Source organism: Cherax quadricarinatus, chromosome 88 (assembly GCF_038502225.1).
Source record: "Cherax quadricarinatus isolate ZL_2023a chromosome 88, ASM3850222v1, whole genome shotgun sequence".
NCBI lineage: Eukaryota > Metazoa > Arthropoda > Malacostraca > Decapoda > Parastacidae > Cherax > Cherax quadricarinatus.
The window spans coordinates 6,038,184-6,044,917 of record NC_091379.1 but is presented as its reverse complement, the minus strand read 5'-3'; the positions used below and the strand labels follow the sequence as shown (position 1 = coordinate 6,044,917).

The 6,734-nt window shown below is 39.3% G+C and overlaps 1 long non-coding RNA gene across 2 annotated transcripts in view; it reads left to right on the top strand.

The window, feature by feature from the left end:
- The first annotated feature begins 2,368 nt into the window (after positions 1-2,368).
- The window catches only part of LOC138855292 (uncharacterized), a 65,402-nt gene continuing 61,036 nt past the window's right edge, over positions 2,369-6,734 (top strand). Inside the window, exons 1-2 of one of the 2 annotated variants that reach the window (XR_011394505.1) lie at positions 2,369-2,532; positions 3,054-3,137. This is a non-coding gene — a long non-coding RNA (uncharacterized lncRNA). The remainder of the gene's footprint in view (positions 2,533-3,053; positions 3,138-6,734) is intronic. The other variant, XR_011394504.1, reaches the window with a different exon arrangement.

Sequence of the window (6,734 nt, the reverse complement as noted above, 5' to 3'; positions counted from 1 at the left end):
TTCAGAACTAGAAAACTAGTTCATGAACTAGTAGTTCCTCAAGTCTCTAGTGATTTCTGATCATTAATGCTACTCCTCCTCTGGTTGGCTCTTTCTCTCTTTTGGATATTCCCAGAGGGCTACTAAGTTCTTTGGGAATACCTCATTTTCCATCATCCCTGAGCGTTTCCTCTCCATTATATCTATTAAATCAGGGTTTTCTTTCCGTACTCTCCTCTTATTGTTTCACTCTTGTTGGCTATACCATCTACTTTTGAGTATTGTACTCTGAGTATTCCATCTCTTCTTGTTGTTTGGACATGCTGTTCACTCACTTCATATATGGTAGTACTGGGCAGGGAGTCTCAGCGGAGTGCTTGGGTATTCCCTGTATTCCTTCCCCTTGTTGCTTTTCTCTCTCTCCACAATTATTGTTCTGCTCTCTCTTCCATTCCTCTGTTACCTCCTCCTTTCCAATTTCTTCCTCGGTGTCCTTCGTTCCTCCCGTGTCTAATTTTCATTGACTGTCCAAGTTTCAAGATTACCTCCGATTTTATTACCATTTCATGACTAGGTTTAGTTTCTGACTTGAAACACAATTCGCAGTGGTCTTGCCCTTCCCTTTACAAATATTTTCACTCATAAAAGCACTTGTCTCTCTTGCTGCTCCCAAGTCTTCCATATGACTATGTGTGTGTGCACATGTATGGGAATATGTTAGTCCAATCATTGAGTATGCGGCCCCTACATGGAGTCCCCACCCCATCCAGCATGTGAGGAGATAGAAAATGCAAAGGCATCAGTCAGGCTAGTATCAGAAATGTCCCTGGACCCATTATGTGCCTCTGTAATCTTTTGACTACCTCCCACAGGATGGGTATGTGGTACATATTAAAGATATTAAACTAATTAAAGTAGAAATGAAAGAAATACACTATGAGGAGGCGTTGAAGGAACTGAACCTGGCTACCTTAGAAGCTAATCATTAAATGTGTTATTTAGTTACTGAATGTACATGAATATCACAGTTTGTTTAATAAAGCTGACAGATTAAGACTTGTGTAGCCCATTCATGCAAACACGAACCTTTCACAGTTTGAAGCCTACCAGAAGAAGCATTCCCCCGGTATCACAAGGAATCCAGCAATTGCAACTAAACCACTCCCTTCATTGCAATAAACCAGCATTGAAAATTTGAAGATGATCGCATGAGGCGAAGTTCTCAAGCCATAAACCTAATTTAAAAGATAATTAACTTTGAATCTTCATTGCTGATATTTAATTGTAATTAGAAGCTTGTGCTGCACTATGTATTATTTATTTTCCTTGCAAAGGGAGAGTGAATTGAACTCATTCAATAGGGTAAGATAACTTTTCGTTAGGATTTTTAACCCCGAAGGGTTAGCACCCAGGATAACCCCAGAAAGTCAGTGCGTCATCAAGATTGTCTTATTTTCATTGGGGTCCTCAATCTTGTTCTCAGGATGCGACCTACACCAGTCAACTAACACCCAGGTACCTACTTTCTGCTAGGTGAACAGGACAACAGGTGTAAGGATTATTATTATAATCAAAAAGAAGCGCTAAGCCACAACACAGGTGTAAGGAAACGCGTCGAAATGTTTCTACCCCGCCGGGAATCGAACCCACGCCCCTCCGTGTGTGAAGCGAAGGCTTTGCCAGCGAGGCCACGGGACCACTTTCTACGATTTAATAGTGACCAAAAAGCATCTACTTTGTTTTGTATTGCCTCTGTAATATTAAAAAAGTTACATTTATCTCTTTAACGATGAATTAAAGCTATTTTAAAAACTTTTTTTTTACTAATTTTATTTACTATTAAGATAAGATAAGATAAGATAAGATAAGATAAGATTTCGTTCGGATTTTTAACCCCGGAGGGTTAGCCACCCAGGATAACCCAAGAAAGTCAGTGCGTCATCGAGGACTGTCTAACTTATTTCCATTGGGGTCCTTAATCTTGTCCCCCAGGATGCGACCCACACCAGTCGACTAACACCCAGGTACCTATTTGCTGCTAGGTGAACAGGACAATAGGTGTAAGGAAACGTGTCGGAATTTCCACCCGCCGGGAATCGAACCCGGGCCCTCCGTGTGTGAAGCGGGAGCTTTAGCCACCAGACCACCAGGTTTCAATACTTCTTTATTAGGCATCACTGATGAGGGATCTTCAAATGATTCACCCATTTTCCTCCAATTTTCAGAAAACCTCATCTTGGCTTCAGATCTCCACTGCTGACCAGGGAAATGTGCGCACAACTGCCATGCGCAGCTGCGCTCTGTTCAGTGGTATATACAGATAGTGGAAAATTTTATAATTTTCCTGAAATAAGTGTGTAAAAAAATAAAAGTATGATAATATTTACAAAATGTAGTGTGACTTTTGAAAAGTTTAAAGTTATAAGAGAACCAATGGATAAGTGTAACGTAAAAATGGCGGAAAAAAAAGTCAAAGTGGAGAGAGAGTCGCCGAATTGAGTCGTGGAAACTTAGCCGATGAAGAGTGTATCTGCAATAATTAGGGAGCATGAAGTAAGTGAATGTCGTTGGCATCTGTACTTGTTCAGATCTACATGAAAAGAGCCATAATAGGGCTGTTAAGTTGTAAAAATGAGTCGGTGTTGACACGATAAAGACGTTATCGCGGGGATAGAAATATGTTTTTGCATCGTAGTGAGTTATTTCTCACACAATAGGTAATATAGCTTTTGTTGGCCATTATTAGTTATTTTGCCTGCCTATAGAGGCGTTAGGATGTATAAACCAAGGAATAATTGGGTGAATCTTTTCCATTGTTTTTGTACATTTATATGTGGTTGGTAATATGAATACATAAAATGAACTTTAAATTCTGACTAAGACCCGCGTCAGGAAACATTTGTCCTGTTTCCTGACGAACCTTACCTAACCTAACCTAACTTTAAACGTGGACCAACAAATTGATGAATGTAATCAAGTCATTAGTAATTTCATACGGTCTCCAACATAATTTACCAGTGCTACAGGTTTAATTTTTCTTGTAATAATTCTGGAATTATTATGTTCCTAATCAGGAGGTGCAGATTGTGTTAGGGAAGGTGGGCATCCAGGGACGACTGATGCCACTCACTCTTCCTCAAGTCCCACCTGTCTCTGAGGTACAACTAATATAACATTTAAGTGCAATGTTTGTTTTAGTTATGAACAGTTCTATCCAAATTGTGTGTGTAATAACTTAGGATTGTACCTGTAAACCTCACACACATAATTTCTCACAGATATTCAAGGTTCTGGTTTCAGTGCGATAAGAAATTTTTTTCTGATCATCTTCAAATTTTAAATAATGGTTTGTACTACTTAAAAGAAGGTTGGTATTACTATTAGATATATTGTGAAAAATGTTTTAGCATTTTTCGGATTAGTCATTAATAAATAGTATTAAAATGTACTCAATTTCAGAAACAGTACTTTAATTATAGAATCCTAGTTATTTAACACTGGGCTTCCGCTACTACTAAATTTCCTAGTAGACATGTTCATTCTGATTCACGTTTCAGTTTATCAATGAGAAACAGATAGTTAATGGACCTAGGGGCAAAATTATTATTATTATTATAATCAAGGGAAAGCGCTAAACCCGCAGGATTATACAGCGCCCAGGGGGGGGGGGATGCGGAAGGCATTCAGGCTTAATTCGGGGAACCGGAGCACAGATCCAACTCCCTAAATCAAGAGCCCCTCACCAACATCAAGGAACCTTCCATGAGGGGCCTAGGGGCAAAAGTTCTATAATTAATTAAGCACAACCGTGAGCTGTGACTCTAAGTCGACGGCATCCCTACGAATACTGGGGTGTTCCCACGAACACTCAGGTGTACCTACGAACACAGGTGTTGCTGCAAACACTCGGGTGTACCTACGAACACGTGTTCCCACGAACACTCAGGTGTTCTTACGAATACTGGGGTGTTCCACGAATACGGGTGTACATACAAACACTGGGATATTCCCACGAACACTGGGGTGTACCTACAACACTCAGGTGTTTCTACGAACATTCAGGTGTTCCCAGGCACGGAGGACGGCAAAAACAATGGTTGGGTCAGACCCTTCAACGGGATTTTAAGTATCCCGATAAAGTTTTCCTCACCATTAAATAGTGTGGGCAAATACCACGACCCGAGGAACAGCTGGATATATGTTGGCAGTTGTGACCAAAGATGTAACCAAAGAGGCGTGGTCACCCTCTAACTGGAAACTGTTCTTCAAATTTCTGCACCTCCCAGGGAAGTAACACCTCAATTTTTATTTCATCTTAGCCTTTAATCTTAACAGTGTTATTAATTTGTGTTTATTGTGAGGTAGAAGCGTACAAGATATATAGATTACTGATCGTCAGTAAATGTCAGTGCAATTAATTTAATATGGTTCTTGGAACATAGTTTCAAGCTCTGTGTACCTTGGTGTTATTAACACCAGAGGATCTACAGTCCTCCTTTTAATTAATTATAAGTCCATGGGTGATGTGGGGATGTGCAGATCAAGGCAATGAGGGAGATACTTGAGCGCTGACCTGCTATAAATAAGACCCTTCAGGACACTATAATTCAGATCCTCTCACTATTTCCCCATAGGTATGTTTACTATGCATCGACTTGAGTATACCTCCTTTTGCAAGGTTACAGCTCTGGTTACTGCTGTTATCATTTCCAATTAACAATACTATCACACTGAAGCTTACTTGCATTCCTGGCCTAGTGTTCAGTTCCAGCACCTGGTAACCTAGTCAGGAGAAAACAGGGATCATTTGCACAAGTACTCATGATAATAAGGTCACTACGACCACCAAGTTTTTTCACGTTACATACATCCACTTCCAGCAAGTGGGGTTCGACCCATATTATTTCAGAAACATTGCTATGACAATGGGAGCGAAGGGGAATTATTATTATTATTATAATCAAGGGGGAAGCGCTAAACCCGGAGGATTATACAGCTGCGAAGGGGAATGAAAACATAATCATATCTTGGGTTTTATTGCACAACGGAACCAATAGAAAAACTAAGTTTACAGCGTAAAAGTAATGAAAAGAATAAGAAATGGAGAGGACAGTGATAAACTCCAGAGACCTCAAATAGCTTCTCCAATTCAGTACCCAAAAAAATGCAAGGTAATAATGCGTTTTGGAGAAGGTGAGGACAGATCAAAGAGAATACAGCATGGGCAGAGAAAAGCTGAAAATATCAGTGAAAAGGGCCTGGTGGAGAAAGGAACACTAGCATATCGTCAGAATTGCAGAAAACCCATATAACGGCGGTGACACATGCAGGATTAGTAAACCTCAATTATTATTATTATTATTATAATCAAGGGGGAAGCGCTAAACCCGGAGGATTATACAGCGCCTGGGGGGGGGATGTGGAAGGCATTCAGGCTTAATTCGGGGAACTGGAGCACAGATCCAATTCCCTAAATCAAGAGCCCCTCACCAACATCAAGGAACCTTCCTTGAGGGGAGTAAACCTCAAAACAGCTTTTAGAAATTTGAATAATCGCTTATAATCTTATATTCAGCATAGGCAAATCACTGAGTATACGTGCCTCATGACAAGAGATCAAACCATACATGTTAATGTGTCATACTTAGATATTTAGGAATTTAACTGCATTGTAAATTTGTTATTCTTTCTACCATTCCTTCTGCGTGTATTAGAGTAGAAGGGACTGGATTTATTGGATCCAGTAATATTTTTCTCGGATCACTCAGCAGCCGAAATACATCGGGTTATCTTCATACTATACAAAACTCCTGGTATATACATGCACGAACGTATACACGTTAATAATAGTATGATAAAGAGAAGTCGCATTGTCATATACACCATGTATACGCCTCTTAGTGTGTATATGCTTTGAGAGCTTACTTTAATCCCCATTTTAGGGATTAAAGTGTTCTTGACAGGTGGTAGAATAAATTACGTGCAACCTTAATGACCCTCGCGTAGTCTGGTAACTTTAAATTTAATTAATCAAACGACCAGAAGTTATTCACTGTAAATACTGAGTGTCGGTGTTAGCCCATCCACTCAATTACACACAGTATTGATTCACAGTTGCTAAGAGAGTCAAATTGGTGATTGTTTAACGAGGTTTAAACATTGATTGTAGATCATCAGTAATAATAACATAGTATTGAAAAGTTACAAACCATATAAAAGATAAATATAAAAGGAAATCGCTCTTATTGCGTGCACAATGGCTTTCTCAAGTTAGCAGAGATTTAAGCATATCCACTGAAAGCTTTCTGTAACAAAATAAGCTTTACATCCCCAATCCTTCAAGAAGTTGCCTTGATACTGGTAAAGGGCTATTGATCAAACGAATCGGGGATACTTTCCTCTTTGATAAGACTTATTCTGATGCTATATAACTCCTATTGGTTTAATTTTACATTATAATAATCTACATTGCTAAGGTAACTTTATAGCTTCATTCTGCAGCCTAGTATAATAATCTATATCGCTAAGAGCCTCAGCGTTATTATGCAGCTTAGTATAATAATAATAATAATAATCTGCATCACTAAGACAGCCTCCTAGCTTCATTATGGAGCCTTATATAATAGCCTTAGGCTCGTGTAGCCTCGTATAACAGCCTTAAGCTTATTATGGAGCCTAGTGTAATAGCTTTAGGCTGTTACGTAAAAGGACACAAGTGCAACTAATGTGACATTTTCTTGTGGCAACGTTTCGCT